This window comes from Neopsephotus bourkii, unplaced genomic scaffold (genome assembly GCF_033783945.1).
Source record: "Neopsephotus bourkii isolate Nb327-2 ecotype Australia unplaced genomic scaffold, CSIRO-AGI_Nbou_v1 NB_1825, whole genome shotgun sequence".
Taxonomy (NCBI): domain Eukaryota; kingdom Metazoa; phylum Chordata; class Aves; order Psittaciformes; family Psittacidae; genus Neopsephotus; species Neopsephotus bourkii.
In genome coordinates, this window is record NW_026902298.1 from 12,597,024 (window position 1) to 12,617,157 (window position 20,134).

The 20,134-nt window shown below is 41.2% G+C and overlaps 1 protein-coding gene across 1 annotated transcript in view; it reads left to right on the top strand.

The window, feature by feature from the left end:
- Positions 1 to 7,849: 7,849 nt before the first annotated feature.
- Positions 7,850 to 20,134, top strand: part of LOC133207153 (cytosolic phospholipase A2 beta-like) — a 50,292-nt gene continuing 38,007 nt past the window's right edge. The window contains exon 1 of the mRNA XM_061343809.1: positions 7,850 to 8,010. The gene's annotated coding sequence lies outside the window, so the exon portion shown is untranslated. The remainder of the gene's footprint in view (positions 8,011 to 20,134) is intronic.

The following is a 20,134-nucleotide window of genomic DNA, read 5'->3' on the forward strand; positions in this document are numbered from 1 at the left end:
GTAGGGGTCTGCACAGTGCTGAAGATGGGGATGATACAGATGTGCTGGGTACCTGCTTTTGAATGTTGAAAGTCACCATTTTGGAGAGAAAGAATAAAGCCACTGCTGCTGCTGAGTCCCCTGGAGCCCGGTGGAGTGGGCTTCTGGAAAAATACTTCATAGGAAATTCCCAGTAAAAGGAAAAATATTTCCATCAGTAAATCAACAATATGGTCAGTGATGGTTTCATACCAGCTGTTACGTTGTTACACTCATCAATCACAAGGAGAACAGTGTTGAAACTAGAGGTTAAAGGGTGCATCCATTGATGACAATAGCACATGGGATCTCTTTGTTTTGTCACTCTGGAATGAAAGCTTTGCTACCCATTTAAAAGCCCTTTTTTATCACGTGGATGGCATCTGGCAAGAGAGCCTGAAAAGGCTGGTTGAGCAGAACAGCTCCATGCCGTACACAAACAGGAAAACCATAGAATGAAATATGACATGAAAATATGCCAGCTGACTCGGTTGCTCTGGGAATTCTTTTTAAATCGGGTGGTCTTTTTAAATTAAACTGAAGTTTGAAACTTGGTTTCAGGAAATAAAAACTGGAAAATGGTAGGAGACTAATATAAAGTAATGGGAAATGGCCAAACTTCCATGAAGTGCTTGTGCCTGTTCTTAAGCATGTTCTTCACCTGAAGGCTTTGACTACTTGATGTTTAATTGCTGAAGAGATGATGAGACAAATGAGGCCAAGATCATATTTTTTCCAGGATAGTGGAAAAAATTCTTATTGCAGCCTACAGAGTCAAGGTGCTTTATATTGTTTCTCCAGCCTACAGGATACAGATTACATTATTCAAGAGCAATGTGAAAGCTATTACTTAACTAAAGATAATTGACCTTTAGCTGCAAAAGAGAGCCTATATCAAGCACAACTGGTATCACTAATACAAACTGGATGGGGAAAACTGTTCTTGTAATATGCTCGTAATTGAAAAGGGCTTCAGATAAAGCATCAAAGAACTGGCTTGAATCAAAAGATCTTGGCTTGATGCTTACATCAGTCATCCCTTTGTTTAGCACTTTGCATTTCATTTCTATTATGAGAATGAAAAAAGCATTTGACAAGTCTCTTAAGAAACAGAAACAATCTCTCCTTGTGTAAGCTGCTACGTGCAAATTTATTATGAGGGAAGAGCACATCTTGCAGTGCTCTTTTGGGGCAGGATGATTTCCCTGGCTAATTTGGGATCAGGCAACAATAGAGATTGCTAATTTTCCAGTGCATTCTTTCTTAATATGGGAAGGTGATTTTCCTTCGTTTGCTCTGATGCAACTTGTGGTGTCTTTAAACAAAAAGGAGACTCCCCCCAAAAGAAGAGAAAAATCATCTCCTTGAGTGAATGTCTCTAAACTCTACCTAGCCTTACTGCCCAACCCTATGAATCTGGGTTAATATCACATAAGTTATATGAAGCATATGTAACATATTCATTGAAATTAGGTGTCCCTGAAGCAGGCCACAGGCTGTTTGCAAACTGTGAGACCTTTGGACACAGTTTATCCTTTTCATTGTAGGCTTTCTGTATCACAATACAGATGATTTTCTTTCCATAGCTGCATCCTGCTGTCCTATCTACGCAGTAACCCTCCATGAAAACCTCCTGGGATTTCTAACAGTTTGGAAACATTTGGGCACCTCATGCAGCAATGGTGCCCTCTGTACTTCTCAAGGCTTCTTGAAAAAGCTTTTGGGGTTCTTTCCCCATACTTTGCCATACGTGTTGTTAGGCTGTGTGTAATTGAGAAGGAAAGATGTTCTTGATGTTATTTACCAGAGACATAAAAGTACCAAGTCCAATCAGGTGTTTAAGTGAACACAAGCTAAAGCTCATTCTGATGCATTTTGATACATGTACAGTATAACTTTAGGGAAACTGCAGAATGAAAGTAGTCAAAATGCCTTTAGTAGAGAGAAGTGAACCACAGGTACAGAAGAGGTAAAACCTCTCTGAAAAAGTAGCTCTACACGGAGCACTGTGCCTCCGCAGTGGGTATTTACTTGAGGCTTCAGTGGGATTTTACTGCACACTATACTGAACAAGGAAATTTCAGTGCAAATGTGTAACACTGGTAGCTTCTTGCCCAGGGGCAGCAGGGTCTCTGGATGGGTCCTGCAAGCAAGGTTGTTTTGTGTCCACGGGAATGAAGGAGTGAAGTGAAAGAGGAAAATATACATTGTGTGGTGTAATTGGGAAATGACCTTTCTCCATTCGCTGTTTCTGTTTCCTCTGTGGTTTTGGAAGTTTAAAGATTATCAGGGACTTTTGTAATGTATTACCAGATTGTCTATTATCAAGCTGTGGGATAAGAGCAACATTTAATGACAAACTAAAACCAGTAAAATTTTTGCTGTATTAGAATTTTGCTGAGAAATGTATAATTCTACCAATTCAGGGGGAAAAAAATCACTGTTCTGCACATTTAGTGCTCCATACACATCATTCAGAAATAGAATCTGAGCCAAATGTAGTATTAAGTGCATAGAAAGCGATACTTTGTTTGAAGTTTGGCTAGAAGGAAAATTAATGTCGCCAATGAACTAATACTCCCTGCAAAACGTCACTGCCATTTGTCACTGTCCAGGATAAAAACCAGAAATGGCAGAACTCCCTTTTTTTCAGAGTCTTACAAAATTTTCCATGCATAATCTGCATTAAACCTAAAATGCCCGGGCCTGACCGTAGACAGCACTTAGAGAATCATGATTAATGAGCTACATTCTATTAATTTAGGCTTTTATCTTTTCAGTGACTTAAGCCAGTGAACATTTGATATCTTGCGTCAGATAATCAGATGTATCAGAGAATCAGATAATCAGAGAATCGTAGAATAGTTAGGGTTGGAAAGGACCTTAAGATCATCAAGTTCCAACCCCCCTGCCATGGGCAGAGACACCTCGCTCTAAACCATATTACCCAAGACCTCATCCAACCTAGCCTTGAACACTGCCAGGGATGAAGCATTCACAGCCTCCCTGGACAACCCATTCCAGTGCCTCCCTACCCTAACAGGAAAGAATTTCCTCCTTATATCCAATCTAAACTTCCCCTGTTTAAGTTTTAACCCATTTCCCCTTGTCCTACCACTACAGTCCCTAATGAAGAGTCCATCCCCAGCATCCCTATATGCCCCCAGTTTAGGTTGTACATTTATCTGTATTAAAGTCACTTCAGTGAAAGGTGTGGGTTTATGCTGCAGTTTAACTGTTTTAAGGGTACCTTGCTGCCCAAAGGGACAGTCATGCCTTCTCCCTGCTTGCTGACCTGAGAGGTAATCCTGTAGACAAACAGAAACCACAGAAGGTTAAAATGTTCCACCGGATCAGAGAAAGAAGCAGCAGGAACATGCATGGGGTTTTTGGGAGAAGCTGCGGTGAGTGATGTTGTGTCTTTCAGGGTCAGTGTGCCCTTGTCCAACCCAAGAGAACTGAGTAACTCTAGCAGAGTTTGTAGTTCTGTTTGTAAGAGCTGATTCTAAGTGATGCTCTGTTTCTGTACACAGTGCAGTGATTGCTCGGTGGCTCACCGTGTGTTTTTTAAAGTCCTGAGCTAGTTTACTGTTTAGATTTTTGGAATCAAACCAAGGGAGCCCGGAGGTGGCTCCTATTTCCATGTTCATTTCAAGCTGAGTTTGCTGTTACCAAAAGGAATGCACGTGACACTGCTTTGGATGTGCTTGGTTCAAAGTAATGTCTGGAACAAGCAGGTAGTTTGGCCCCGTCTTATGTAAGAGAGCTGGCAGGTCACAGAACAGCCAAGTCTGAGTGCAGAGCCAAGTGTTGGCTGAACAGAGCCAACTGTTAGGACTGGGCAGGAACAAAACACTGGGAAAAGCCGTTAGCATCACAGTAGCAGAACACAGGTATCATCTGTAAGAGTGTTCTCAAATCCATCCCGCTCAGCTTTAGATTTCTGGTGATAGATCTTGCAAAATGGGAGATATCCATGATTTAGAGGTGACATCAGAGAAGTACATAGGTGGCAGTGCTATTTGTGTGATATATGTAAGTGATGCAGTTTGGTTTGGAGTGAGATGAAACGGCAGAGCTCTCAATCTGATCTGATTCTTTCTGACACTCTCCTGTGCAGATTAGGTTGATGTTACATTCATAAATACATGCACTGATTAAGCTGCATTTGTTCACAAGTTCTGGATGCTGAGCTTAAAAATTCAAGCATTAACCAGTGGCTTAGAAGTCACACGTTGACAGTGTGGTGAATCTGAGAATGACCGAGCTGGACACATTGGCCTGATGACCAGTCAGCAGTTCCCTGCCAGGCACTGAGTGTGACATGAATATTGATGTACTGTCCTGATCATGCTTCTGATGGATTATTGCTAATACTGGGTTTAAATCTGCAAATAGAGATCATGTAGCACTTAGGAGCGAGCTGTGGGTCTTCCCGTGCAGCACCATAGCCCTGCGGCACTTAGGGCATTCCCCTTACTTGTGACAGAAGTAGCAATGCCTAAAGGAAGGAATTTTTGTGTCTTTCTCACTTGACAGGGACGTGATTGTTGTAAGTGGGCTCCAACACTCAGTAAACCCTCTCTTAAATCCCTGACATGCGACTCCAGGCTGCTGCCAGTGGACTGAAGAGAGAGCACAGTGCTTTAGCTTCGGGGATGTTCCAGTAGAGTGTTCACTGGCTGTTGGAATGTGGAGCATGACAGTGCTGTTTTCCAGTGGAAGGTATGTTTGGAAGGCACTTATTTGCTGATAAGGGCAGTTTTTCACCTCGCAAGAAAGGTTTGGAAGTTGCAGTTGGTATGAGGGGATTCTTCTCTCAATTTGACTGTTGTTCTGAATATGGTCTCCTTTTACAACATATGCAAATGCAACTTGAAAACATCTTTGTGCTGTATCTATCAAACTATACCTGGCTGCAACTTAATGGTGAAGATTCATGTTCCTGTTTGTACTATGAGGTAGGTAAAGGTTAATGCTGTAAAGCCATCTGAAACCTTTCATTATCTGGTAGCCTTTGTAACCTTCCTGACTATTTTCTATAGGATGGATTATAGTTCAAGAACATAATCACATGCTACCCTTCCCTCTAAGTTCAGGATAAGGTTATAATCCTGCTTATGGGTCCATGCTTATAAACAAACATATGAAACAGGTTGTGCTGGAGTGTGTATTAGTGATTGACTATTGTGACAGTGTTCAAGGCTTTAAATAAGATCAGGTACCCTGGAGATTCCTGCTGAATACCTGATCATCTTTTGCATGCTAAAGGCACGGTGGCTGGTAAACACTCACAGTTGTTCTGGTGAGGAGGGTGGTTAGAGAATGTAAGAACAGCACAGAGGGGTCACAGTATGAAACCCTAAGAAATGGAGAAACAACAGAGGAAAAAGTTATTCACAGTGAGAGTGGTTTGACCCTGGAAGAGGTGCCCAAAGAGGTCATGAAATCACTGCCTATGAACATTTTTGAGTGGAAAACCATGTAACTTTGGAAGTCAGTCCTGCTTTGATCAGATGTCTGGATGGGATTACCTTGAGGGCCATTTCCAGTGTTTTGAGGTTCTAAGAAATGGCATATTCAGGCTCTATTCCCCAGCATTAAGTGCACTAAGCCTGAAATGGAAGGACTGGTTCATGAGGTGTTAAACACGTTTGTTTATTCTTTTTAATTGTATAAACCACTCATGCATTATATCCACATTCAGAACAGGTACAGGAACCTCTGCTTTAGCACATGCATAAGTATCTCAGGAGGGGATGTGGTATCTCTTCCTCTCTTCTGGAATGTGTACCTGCCTTGGGAATTGTCTTTAATGGAAACTGAGGGATAAATTTACCAGGCAGTGAATGACACAGTTGAAGTCAGTTGTACTGAAACAGGCATTCAGGAAAAATTCCTCTCTTCAAAGAAGAAAAAACATACTGGAACTGGAGTACTGGGGGGGGGGGAATAGATTCCAGCCTAAGAGGAACTAGCAGAGTGTTGAAAAGATGCTACCCTTGGATCTAACAGGAAAACATTTCCGTAGAGCACTTGAGGATCTTAAAGATATGTTGAAGATGGTTTTAATGAGTGAAACCTGTGAGTACTGTAGGTACAAGCCAAAGAACAGCTAAGTGGTGGAAGAGATTTGTTGAATGAAAGGAACGGTAGCTCTCAGAGACACCAGTTCTTACTTTTATGTTGTTCTGTTTGCTGCTCCACAGTGAAGATTGACAAACCCAGGAGAAACAGTTGGCAAGTGGTGGTGAGCGAAGCTGTATGTGCCACCCACAACACACCTTCCATCCAAAGCTGCCAGTAGAGACCCAACCCTTGCTTTCAAGTGATGACAGACTTCTAATTACTGCACGAAGCTCTGTCTTAGTGCAGTTTTAGTCAGCTTATACTGAAACAGTGCAAAAAGGTGATGCTTGAGAAAACTGGATGTGAGGTTGACATCTGACTCATGCTTCATTTTGCGTATAGGCTTATTTCTGCCCTTCCTGTCAGATTAGACATTACAGTCCAAGCCTCCCTGCAGATGACTCCCATTTCCTTATGAGAAAATGGAAGAAGAAAGGGCAAAAGAGTATCCTGCAGAAGAATCTGTGCATTTGATTTGTCAGGATGATCGCCATAGAAAGGGAAAGGTAGTTATTTCAAAGATGCCTAGATTTTATCAGGGACAGGGGTTTTGCCTTCAAAACTCACCATGAAATTAACTTTGTTAAAATGTGACCATAAAAAGTCTGGTTTGATAGTGGTATTCCTGTCACAACCTCTGTAAGACTCCATATCCTTCTCAGTCTCAATTACTTCAGAGGTTTGTTCATTGGTATTTTGATCAGTGAAAGGTCAATGCCTTCAGCCTGTAATCACTGATTTATTGTCTTACACTCCTGTAAACGATTTCCAATACTTTTTATCATCATCCTTAAGCTCCATGGAATAAAATATCATGGCTTTTTTAGAAGTGATCCATTACCAGTTTTGTTGCCTGGTACTGTCTCATGAATGAGACAAGGGTTTTTTCACTAGTTTCTACTATATGGTGGGAAAACACATAGAAATATTTCACTCCAGCCCAGTACATGCAGTGGAATTTCAGTATGTGCAATACCTAAATTCAAAATCATAACCCAGCGAGGCAAAATAAAAGATCAACTAAATTAGATGTAATTAGGGATGTAAACTATGCATTTCTAAGGAAACGAAAGGCAAAATGTGCATTCAAGGAGTATCAATTCTTAGTTTTCTCCCTTTCATAAAAGGAAGTACGTGAGTGTGTGTGTGGGTATGGGTGTCTATGGATCTGTGTTGAAAGGAGGGTAAGAACAGGGAGTGGAAAGAAAAAGAATAGCAGAAGACTAAAAAGAAGATTAAACCCCCCGGTTTTGCAGTTACTTGTATGGTTTGAATACTTGTACAGTGTAGAATGTAGGGTCCCCAGCAGTATTCTTCTGCCAGAAGACATACATACGTAAGTGGAAGCAGGATGGCTCAGGTCCCGACCAGATGGTCTGTTTCAGTGCAGTTCTAGTGGGGTTATGTATGATAACCACTGCCTGCTTTGGGATTTATAGGAAAAGTATGGTTGTAAGATGCCAATTGTTCAGCCACAGGGTGAATCCAGTTTTCCTTTGTAACACAAGAATGACAGCATGACCGGCTACCGCAGGACACAATGCTGACTTAGGAATACCAACTGAAATCTATATTTTGTATACTTTCATAACGATGTGGTTTTGCAATCAGTTATTATTAGTACAGTTATTGTCTTGGGATGCTGACAGCTAATGCTTTTATGAAGAGTTAATAACTGCTTTTCATCACTGTGGACAGGTTATAGAAATGTTCTCAAGATCTCTCACTTTGAGGTCGATGCAGAAACCAAGGAACAAGTTCTACTTACTGCATTTCTTGTTGATTCCACTCAGATTTTCCAGTTACTAATTGGACATGAAAATAGCACGGTCCTTTGTCCTCCAACTGCTACAGAGTCCTGAGGTAAGAAACTTATTTAAAACAGAAAAATCATTTTTTCCTCCCATTGAGGAAAGATCAGCACTTGGTTGAGTAACTCTCTTGTATCCTTAAAGATAGGTGGTAAAAATCTCATTTAAATAGCCATTATAAAAGTTGGGGCTCTGCTTGGGGATTAGGAGGCTGAAATTCATGCCTCAGTTATGCTTGTTCAGCTTCTCCCACTTCCCAGTCTAGTGTTCTGATCAGTGGGTTGTTGATTATTGATACATGGGTGGTTAGGGTGGGTTCAGAACAAAGTCTTGTTTTTAATTCCACATTAGACCAATAAATTATGAAATCTTGGTGGGTTTTTTTATGGAATAAAAGCCTTAGTTTTTTTCCACCATTACCTTACATATCATATAATGTGGAATTAGTCTTTTGGTAATTAAGCTTCCTTAGGATATATGGCTTGTGCTGTTCTTCGGGTTTCCCTTGATTCATCTGGGATATTACACCCAGAAGAGGAAGACCAGAGATAAACATTAGCTGTTTTCTTTGTTTTTAGTTGTCTCTGGCTACTCAGTGCATTTTATACATCCTGAAACCCATTGTCTACTAACAAAAGAACTCCTTGGAAAAAGCCAACCCCATTTACCTCCTTACATGGCCTCTTCATCCTCTGTGGCATGAGAGAAGGCTTTGATGCTGCAAAGTTTTGGAAGTGCAAAGTACTGGAAAGTTCCTAAGCAAAGAGAATTCAGTCATACTCAGACCAGAACTATCTTCTCTCTCCACTTAATTTTCTGCTTGTTCCATTTGCTTTCTGTGCATTTCCATCATTTGTGTCTGCCTGATAAGCCATATAACAGGCAGCTCATGCAGGATGGTGATGGGCTGAGGCAGGTAATACCATTCTACTTCTCAATTCACAGACTGAAGAAAAACAGCTCAATTTTGTAAGAACATTTGCTCCCTGTCCTTTGTGTGTGCAAGTTCTCCCTCTGGGTTGAGAGGAGAGTAGAGTTTTTTAAGAGAGTGATTTATTATCCCTCTTCATTCCTTTCAGTTCATAAGGTTTATAAGGCCATTTAGCTTTCCAGTGCTTCTGCTTTGCTTTTCCTCTCCCTGCAGAAGAGTATAATTTTGCCTTATCAATGAATATCAGTCCAGACCTCAAAGGAATGCAATTTCCTGGGCTCAGGAAGGAATCCAGAGGTTAGTCTTATAAATTCTATGTATGCTCTGTAGCTGTTCCAGCTCTTAGCCAAGTTTGGCAATAGGGTCATTTCATCTAGCACTCGTAGTAAACCACATTTCTTTTATGACCTCCTAGCCAGCTGTTCAGGCTAAATCATTGTGTGTACAGTCATGACTTGACTAATGCCTGTGCATGTCTCAACTGCTTTCCTGTTATTCTGTCTGTGGAATAGTGCAAAATTCTCCTTATGAGGTGGTGTTCCTGGAAGACAGAGCCTTCTGCTACACATAAAGAATAGGCAGTGATTTTTCTGTGGGTCACAGCTTGTGCAGATCACACAGTCAAGGAGATCTTAGCTGGATATTGACTTAGTATAAGAAACGGAGTTATTGGAACAGATGAGTCTCTGTGGCCTGTAAGGATGGTTCCTCCTTGCTGTGGTCCCCAGTTTTTTAATGTGAGGTTCCATGTGGAGACAATCAGAGATGCTTTTATCTCTGTGAGATTTTTCTTCATGTGTTTTTAGGTTTTCATTAAAAAAGTGTAAAAGCTGAAAGCATATTTAAGCTGTGAAAGTGATAGGATCAGGTCATGGGCCTCCAAAGAGCAAAAAGAAAAGCAAAGCTCTGCTTTCTCAAAAGCCGTGTATCATCTAAAAAATGTCTCGCTGAAGCAAGAGGTACTTTGATGAGCTCAGATCTCATGACATTGTTTGCTTGGCTGGCAATTCTGTGACACCCTCAGCTCTGTCTTCCTGCAGGCACAGCAGAAATAGCAGGCACAGCATGTACCTACCTCTACTTTTAGGGAAGAGGAGCAAACTACAAAAGTCTTCTGCTGTTGGCACCAGGGCAGCTAAGGGCCTGAGCTTCTTCTGTTCATCCCTCCTTTGTCCCGGTTCCTTTCTTTTATTCTCCTCCTACGTTAGCCTGTTTCACGCTGATAGGTTCTCTGAATTCTGCTTTTCTGTTTTTCATCACATATCTCATAACAAGAATGAAAACTTTGAGATGTCATTGTTGGCAAAGTTTGTAAAATGAGTTCTGCACCTCTTAGAATACAAATAATCACCTCATTGTGATGAAGTAGGTCTTAGGCTTTAGTTCAGTTAGCAGGCTCTCAAATTACAATATACTGCAGTTAACATTGGTATAGACCTATGTCTTTGTGAGTCCACTTGCTGTCTGGACTGCTGCTGCAACCTGAATCCAATCTGGGAGCAGAGTGTATTGGAGAAGACACATCCAGGTATATTACTGCAATAGAGAGGAGGTAATACATGAGAAAGATTTAAAGAAGATATTTACTTCAGGGCAGAGGGACTCACTAAGTGCCTAAGATACCACTTAAGCCCTCCTTGTGCAATGAGTAAGAAATGGCAGGCCCGGCACAAATTCTTGTTGCAGAGGTAGATTTATTTCATTTAAAAATAAAGTATCTGCATGTCTGGAGCTGGGCTTTAAGAATATGGAGATGCAAATGCTCTGTAGCAAGGATTCCTGCAGGAAAATAGGATCCTGTCTTACCATTATTGGTAACACATCTATTTCCACATGTAGATTGTGTTTGCGTGACAGGGTATGTCCCCTTGCCATTTATGATGTCCAGTGTATCCTTGGCTTACCACCACACTGCAAAACCCACCAGCAACCCCTGAACTTTAGTCTGGATTCATAGAAGTTTTCTGACAACAGAATACCTTCTGCTCTCATAACTGGGTCTTCTACCCTTTTCAGAGAAAAGGCTGGGTCTCTTTAGCAGTATCTGTCTGCTCTAAAGACTTATTGTTTCATCTGACCCAGTGGAGTTCGGAACACTTTGTCCAGGATTTTTGACCATGAGACTACAATGAGATCAGATGTCAGGCATCCTAAAAGGATTCCAATTGAAATCAGTGGGATTTTACACATCCACAAGTATTAGATTGATGCCAGAGTGATCAGTAACTTACAGAAATGAATGCTGGGGGAGCAGAAATTCCGTTTTCCTCTTTCTGTATTCTAGAATCATGATTCACTGGACAGGTATGATGTCAGTAATGGAGCAGTGGAAGCTCCATTATGGACTGGGGCTAGGATGTTTTGTTGTGCAGAGTTAGGTGTAGTGCTTGTTTGCCATTGAAACTTCACTCTGGTTGTAGTCTGAAGGCTGCTCTGGAGTTTCACTATTACACTGCCTTCAGTTAACCTTTTTTGAAAGAACACTCTTCATCCAAACCCATTGGAAAGACTAAATACTGCCTTGGCTGTGGAAGAAGGTCACTGTAAAAGAGATGGTAATTAAAGATAAGAAGAGAGGCGAAGATCAGTAGAAGCATATTTATACAAACGTATATAGGAGTATATCAGCTCCAGTTATGTGCTGCTGAAAGGAATATTTGTTCCCCAGATAGTCATCTGCTTTTAGTTCCAGCAGACTTGAAATGATATCTGGTTGATGCTGCGTATTTCATTGTATCAGTTGGTGCTTGCTGGTAAGGAAAGGAAAAGAATGAACTCCATTCTTTCACTTGGATACAGCATATTAAAGATAAGCTCTGATGTGAGCTGATTTAATTCTTCCACTGCTTGCTGATATGGTATACACTGGTTTTGCAGAGGAGGTGCAGCAGCTAGTCATGAGAACTGGAATTCACTTCCAGCTCTGAAGAGAGGATCAGAAAGTGGCTCTTCATAGTAAAAAGCATTTACAGGAACAATAGTATATGTGTCCTTTCTGAGCCTCTTCAGAAGCCTCATCTACCCCAGTTGGCTCTCAAACAGTTGGTTTAGACTTTTACAACTGGCCCTTACCCTTAGGCTCTCCAGGAGTCTCTCTAAGGCACATCAGCTGTGCAAAGCTGAAGCATCTCTCCTGCACCGTGCTGTGATGTGTCTGAAGGGTTGCTGCTAACTTACAGCAGTGTCAAGGGCTGACACTGTGCTGTGAGCACCTCCTGACCTGACTATACCAAATGTCTACCCTGACAAATGGCTTTACTGTCAGGAATGTTGGAAAGGCAGAAACTTGAGGCACCTTCCTTGTCCTCTGAAGGAGCAAATGCTGATGTTAACGAGTCTACAGACTCACTGAGGGACTGTTACCACATGGCTTCTCTCTGGGTTTTTCTTGACTTAATCCTGCAAATGGATTAGCTGTCAGTCTGCCCAGAGCTTTGCTCTGCCGCAGCAGCAGTACTTGTTAGTATGATTGTTGAAATACACTGCTATGTCTCACAGAGATGATTCAGCTGCCTGTGTATTTCCTGAATATTGTAAAAGAAAGTACAAAACCCCCACTGCCACAAAGATTTGAGGTTCCATTTATACGATCATTGTAATGCAATTGAGTCCTCAAAAGCAGGGAATAGGTGAACGTTATCTTCAGTTGATAGCTGGGAACATTCATTCTGCTATGCCATGTCCTGAAGAAAATGCAGAATGTTCTGGAAATTTAATCAGAATCTAAATGCAGGATGGTTTAGTTTACTTTGGCATAGAAGCATTAGGGAGAAACTACTTCAGTGATTTGGGTGCATAATGGTGATTGAGGCTTGTAGTGAAGAAGGACTGATGACTTGCCTCCAGTCAGATGTGCTGAGGGAACATTTTACCCATGGATGCCTTCTGTGGGCCGTTCCAAATGTGTATCTGAGTTCAAAGCAGCTGCCTTGTTAGCTTACAGCTCTCAAGCCGACATGTAGCTGGTACGTCCCTGTTGCTTCCTTGCCTATGCATTTCAGATCATCAGCATTTCAAGGTTTCATTCTGTCTTCATTATACAGTTGAGGTGTAAGGAAGGAAGAGGGTATTACCAGCAGAGGGGCTTCCAGCTTGCTTTTCAATGTGATTGCAGCCATAGTAAGCTTTTTCTAGGTGTTCCAAAATTCTATGTAAGCAGTCACTGCAACTGAAGTCTGTGTTGTTTAAAGGGAACAGCATAACCACTTTGACATATAGCTGTTTTATTTAGTATGACCAGATGGAACAACCCCATTTCGTTTTAGAATACAGCCAATCCTAACAGTTTCTTTTTCTTTCAAGCAAGAAAAATTCTACCATAAATATTAAATACCATAACAAAACCTACCAATAAAATTCTACCATAAATGAAACAAGCTTTTCACTTGAGAAGATGTAAAGGAAAACTTCATCATCTATATGCAAAACTATATGATCATTTATAACTTCCTCCCTCCCAGCTGTAAAACGCATGTCGTCTTTCAGTATGCACTGTCATATTCAAGTGCTGGCTAAGTGTGTGTTTTGCTTTCCTGTATGGATGATCCTCATGGCAGCAGGGAAACATTCTGTAGCCTTTATTACAAAGCCCTACTCCTTTGAACAATGCAGGGATGACTCGAGCCCTTACCCAGGCCTGCCCACGGACAGCACTTCTATTAGCAATGACAATGACATTGAAAGGTGCATCCTGTGAGTCACAGGTAAGAAAGGAGAGGAAACATGGGTCTAAGTATAAAAGAGGGTTCAGCTGTTCAAAGTATAGTCATTGTGCCTGTATACCACGGAGACATGTACACTACATGGCAGAGAAACTGTTGTCACCGTAGCAAAGTCAAGTTTACAGGTCACAAGAGGGCAGCAAAGTCTCACTGCTCAAGGTGACAACATTTGAGAGATGGGGTCGCTCATCTTCAAGTCCAACTCCTGTTTCGGACAATCAGAAAGCCCTGTGTCTAACTAGCTGGTGCTTCCCAGGCTCTGAACTACTTTGTATGCAGAGTGAAACTATTATGTATGTAGGTGAAAATCCTGTTACATCACTTCAAACTAACCTATTTGATCTAAATACAGAGGCACTGTGACAGTGCTGAAATAAATTGCTCACCTGGAGTTCAGTGCTCAACAGAAAGCTACACCAGCAAGTTATCTACCTAATCAATAAAAAAGCAACGTTTATGGAACATTGACTTTACAAAGCCTTTGCAACTGAGTCGTTTGTTATATTTCCCCTTCCTTTCTGCTCTTGAGAGCAAGATATTCTGAATCCTGCCTCTAAATACACGTTTCTTATTGAAAACTTTTTCTTATAGTAGTATTGAGTGAATATATTATCTGTGAAGAGCTTATTTAGTGTAGTATTCTCTTTCTGCTTGAGGGATATGTAAGTAATCTGTATTCAGTGTTCAACTGCCTATTTGCCTGCCTGTCTCTGTGTCTCTCTTTCCAATAAACCTGCCCATTCTTCACGAGCTGAACCTTTTGAATGCACAGTACTCGATTTGGAAAAGAACTGTGCTAGGGAGAGATGATTCATCGCATCAGTCACCGTGTTATATAATGCTGAGTGATAGCAATTGCTGAGAACAATCCGAGCAGCAATATTCCCACTTGTGAAATTAAATGCAATGTCTGTAAGAATAAATGGAGGTATCTGGGTGTACTTGGAAGGAAAACAAGTCATGAGTGCAAGGCAAAAATACATCCATTTTCAAAATGGTTTGCTATTTTCTGCGGTATTACTGCAGATTTTAACTATAGTTACCTCAGTGCACCTTTCAGGTGCACTTTTCTGGGGAGAACATAGAATCATAGTTCTATCAGTTGCTTGTATCTACCAAGTGAATATGACGTTTTGGCACATGTGAAAACAGTGTTTATGCGTATTTATCTGCTGAACTTACAGGTATGCTTTCAGAGGATACTTTTGCAAACATTCGACTTTTGGACACATGCTGAAATCCCTAATGGTCATTGGCTTTGGTTTTGTATGCCTGTTCAGATGCCTATTGTTCTATCCGAGTTTACTCTCACTAGTCAATATAGTTGCATCTGAGCATCCCAGAGCTAAATTTAAGAAAGCAAAATGAGAAAACTGCCCTTTCCATTAGCAATTGGCCACATGGTGTCACTGTGTCTTAAGGCAGCAAAACCTCTACCAACAATGCCTTTAGCAATTCCAAGTTTTCAAAGTATCCAAAGCATGTGGTATTATCTAAGGAGACCCTTGAGCAAAAATGGCAAGGTCATGGAAGCTTCACTGTAGGAATGTTTTAGGAAGGCATTTTATGCAAAGCATCTCTTTTCTCAGCTTCTTTTACCTTCCTGGAATACATCTGAAATGTTTTTAGCCCAGAAGCGCTTGTTCTCCAGATGTCTGCATTTGGAATTGTGCTTATATGGAAAACTTTATCTTAAATTGCTGCAAGTCAAAGATCTCAAAATTCAGTGGTGCTGAATCCTACACTTGAATCATCATCTTTCTTCTCCTTCTGTCTTCTTATATCTGAATGTGCAGCATCCTGAGCAGAGGAAACTTGGCCTTATGGAGCTCAGAGCAATATAAACTGTATCTCCTGGGACCCACAAAAGGCTCTTTAATCCCTGCTAGTCCTGAAGAATGCTTTGCAGAACACACCTGCCCAAGAGAGCTGTGCCAAAAGCTGACGCACTGGGTGTTTAAGGGGTTTCATAATCTACAGCTATAGCAACAAAGAAAGAAACAGTTGTGTACAGATACAGTGTGAGCCTTAGCAAGAAGATGATATCTGGCTCAGGGCACTGTGAAAGACTGCAAAATCTCATGCAGTAAGTAGTGTTGGTGTGCACTGTTTCTTCAGTAAAACAGTGACCCCGGAGTAGCAGGACTTACGTTAATATCCTGATAGTGTGTGTAGGTTGGATTAAGATTTTATAGAAAGGCTAAATCTCTGGCAATGACTTACCACTCAATAGAGTGCAAGGTGTTTTGTTTTCTTTGTTAGGAGATTAGGTAGTTGCAATGCTTCTCCTAAGTCAGCTGCTCTGCACTGTATGACGCTTAACTCCCTGTACAGCTGCTGAGAATGAGAGCGCTTTTTTAAGATGCGTATTTCTTAGTGACAGTTTCACTACTGGTTTTGTTTGGGATAGGATTACACTTGTAATATACCTGTTTTCATGGCCATATCTTCAATTTAAGTGCACAGTCAAATCATATTTAAAGTTATTAGGTCCACAAATCTTGGCTCTGTGAAAATTTTGTTGCCTTGGTATGAATTTTGGAGCAAAGGTATGAATCAAGGAAATCGTTGTGTTAGTCTGGCCTTGAATGACCTGAGATTAAAAGTGCTAAATAAAACCTGAACTGTCAGATCTCACAGGCTAGGGTAGAGCAGAGAAACCCCAGAGTATGCAAATCCCTTCAATAGACAGAGCAACCTGATGTAGTTTCAGGTGTTCCTGGTCATTGCAGGGGGTTGGAGTAGATGACCTTTGAAAGTCCTTTCCAACCCAAACCATTCTATGATTCTATTCTATGGACAGCATACAGAGTGGATTCAGAAGACCAGAACACATTTGTGAGTAGCAGGTTGTTTTTCCTCGTTACTTGCAATGAAACAACATCTTAGAAGTACGTTCAATGATGTTTATTTAGGAACACTTGAATATGATATTGGCCTATTCCTTCTCACCATTGCATCTGTAAATATCTTAACAGGAGGAATTCTCCATTGGCCTCTATGCTGGTGGTGGCCCTTAGTCTGGGACCTTCTGCAAAAGGTGAAACATGACATGGTTCATCCTGGGGGAAGAAGAGTCTGAAGCAGAAAGTAGTGTTGCAGTAAGTGCAGAAAAGCAGATGGGGTCTCCTGTAGGAGAAGGTGGTACAGGTAAACTTGGGAGTAAATCAGGAACGTTGCCAAAGCAATTTGTCCTTGTTTCGCAAACCCTGGCAATTGCTGACCTCGTTATGTAGACACAAAATGTCTCTTGGTAGTGTGCAAGGGATTTGTATCATAACTGTAATTATCCTAATAGCATGGCTGCCATGGTGGTATATAAACTATAAACAGGAAAGGCTGAAACCCACTGACACAGATGAGTTGCAAATGAAGGGCTGATGCCTCTACTATAGGAATATGAACAAGATACGGGAACTGGCTGAGGAAATCCCTCAAGATTTGTCCCCGGGAACTGCCTTCAAAGTGTTTGCTCAGGGAAGAAAGGTGTGAAGAAGGGGAAGGATGTGCATTTCCTGCCCTTACGGTTTTATGAACCTTAGGCCCTGGAATCAAGGCTTCTTCTGAGCAAGCTTTTTTATGTTGCCTCGTTAGTGTATTTTCTGGGAGGCTCTGTTACTCCATATTTGTGGGAAGAGGCACATTGTATGCCAGTGCCAAGGGCGTGCGGTTTCTAACCCTATTTGACTGCAGAGTGAGTCTCCTTGAAATAATGGGAACAGCTTGTCTCTTCATGTGAACCTTTTCATAAAGCACATAGACCATCACTGCCTAGTCAACTACAGGCTCCTAATACATGTTTTGAGGTGTAAAGAAAAGCTTGATGCATGGAAGAAAAACAGATTTTTAAAGCTAAGGCCAGCTGTCGTTATTTAGTGTGACCTATGGGATGCATGCATTTTTCTCAGTAATTCCTAAATCATGTTCCTGATGTCTGATTGAACTACACATAAAATACATCATCCAGTCTCAGTTTAAATTTAGCTGTCACGGGGGAGGGAAATGTGGTGTGAAGGCTGAGAAAAGTCAGGGGTCACTGTATGAAAGGAAGGTGTAGGAGGTAAAATACATAGTTCAGCTATTCCACAGGTTTCAAGGATCAGCAGTAGAATTTATTGTCATTTATGGCACTGCACAAAGTCAACAGGGAAGTGAGCCCCATCATGGTAAAAGTGATGAAAGTTCCCAGATAAGCTGTAGAGCTTGCTTGGAAGAAACCGTGCAATCTAAGGAGATTACATGAACACCAACGCGAACACCAACACAAACGAGAAAATAGAAGTAAAAGAGCAGGAGCTGAACAATAATTAAGCCTGTGAATAAAATGTGGTATCTTTGCATTTTGTGGGGAGCAGAGAGGAGAGGCTAGGCTAATGTTTTGTGCATATTCCTTTATGTGTTGTTTGATCGTGCTCCAATGCATCAAACACTTTTGCATCTGAGTTGGCACTCTTCAACAGTGAATCCTATTGATATCAGTTAGACTGTTCCTGAGAGGAACATGAGGAAGTGTCTGAGAAGATCAAACTTTTGACTTCTGAAGTACATGAGATAACTACTAAATAGATATCAGAAAAAAACTGTTATTGTTTAACCTCAAAACCCAGTAATGAATTACCAGTAGCTGCACATCAGGAAGATGTCTCTGAGTCTCTTCCACACATCCTTTTCCAACAGCAAACAGAAAACTTTGAACTTTTATTGTAAGTTGGCTTTTGGCTGGCTGAATTTTGACTTGTTCCTCTCAGTTATCTGAGAGGCAAGGGACAGGAAGACACTGTGTAAGAGTTGAGGATTTCACTTGTGCTTGACACCTCACAGGTAGCAGTAACAACCACGAGATGCTTTGTTGTCAGTATGTTTTGTGTTCGACACTGCTGTGACACAGAGAGACTGTATAATGGTGATGACTACATATGTCAGAAGGAAGTGAAGGTCAAATGATCACAACCAGAACTAGAATTAAGAAATCAAATAGAGTTTGCTGTCTCTAGAGGCTGAAATGGATTGGCATGGGTTCATAGGTTCATCTGTACAGTTGTTTCAAAATGTTAGGTATAAAAGGAGTTAATTGACTGCTAGTAAGATCTGTTCCTCTTTGGGAAAGCATCAGATTGCTTTACAGTATCATTGTTTCATTGTTTTGCAATGGATCTCGTAATATATTTTGTTGAAGTTATTAATATAGGCTTCCTTGTAGAGTATATTGAATGAAAATTAAGCTGCCCTGCTTGCTGCTTCTTACAGGCTGTCTCTGATGCGGAGTGAAACTATTAATTAACTTTCTGGCTCCCGGGTTATTGCCCACAGAGTTGAAGGATGTTTTTCTAGGGGCAAGTGAACAGCATTTAGCTGCATCTGCACTAATGTAATGCAACCATTCATTTAATTTGATTCAGAGCCACAGAAGGCTAGACAATGTCCTATATGGAACAAGAAGCGTCTTCAAGTATGAATTCACAGGGTGCGACGCATTTCTAACCCATGCTATGTTGGGCTGTGGGATGTTTTGGTGCTCTCTGGGTCCTGTGTAAAATGATCTCTCTCATGGTAGACACACTTAGTGAAGAATACACTAAACTTCTCTGAACATTGACAGTGTCAGGATACAGTATTTGGGTTCATAAAGGAAAGCATCTAAAGGATTGTTTTCAAATGATAACCATTTGGAGGAAATGATATTCTATAACAATAGAATAATGATCATTTTTTTCTTTGCATTTCTAGTTTCTCTTTCCTTTGAGTTGCTCCAGTTTCTCTGATCTCAGGTGAACTGATCGCTGCTACTTTCATTTCACCCTACAAATTGTTCACTGAATTGTCTAGGATGTGCAGAGAATTGATGACAGAGCCAAGGAGTATTCAAATGCCAAGGAGTATTCAAATGAAGCAGAAGGCACATTACCATTTTATTATCATTTCCTCTCTCCTCTATTTCTTGTAAGCAACAGCATGCAGTTGTTGCACAAGGCATTCTGTGCTCCACATATCTGTCCATGTTGTCAGCTGTTTGTGCATCAGGTTTGAGGAGGAGGAAGAAATATGAGGTGTGTTAACAACAGTCAGGTTCTTCCCATTTGGAGTTTTAACATGCACGAGGAAATGATGTCTGATGAATAGAGCTGATCATAAGTTTTATGATGCAACACTTCTTCTTTTGAAAATGTTGATTGGGTTTGGTATTGCTGGGTTGGCTGGTTCTCCAGCTTCACGGAAACCTGCTTGGAAAGTTGTCATGCTGTTGTCAAACTTGTGGACCCACCTGGCCTGTTCCACTGGCTACCCACCATTCTGTGATGCTATGACACTGCTGTCTTTGCCCAGCTACCACTGCTACCCCACAGGCTACCAGCAGCTGAAAGACCTGTCCATTAGATGTCCTTCACCTGTTGGCCAATTCCTTTGCCTCCCGCTTGCTAGTACTCTTAGCTACACGTGGCAGCAAAACAGCTATGTAGGCAGGGTCCTGGCATATGAACTTAGGCATCAGCCCAGAAATGTTTCAAAATCTTTTGTACATACAT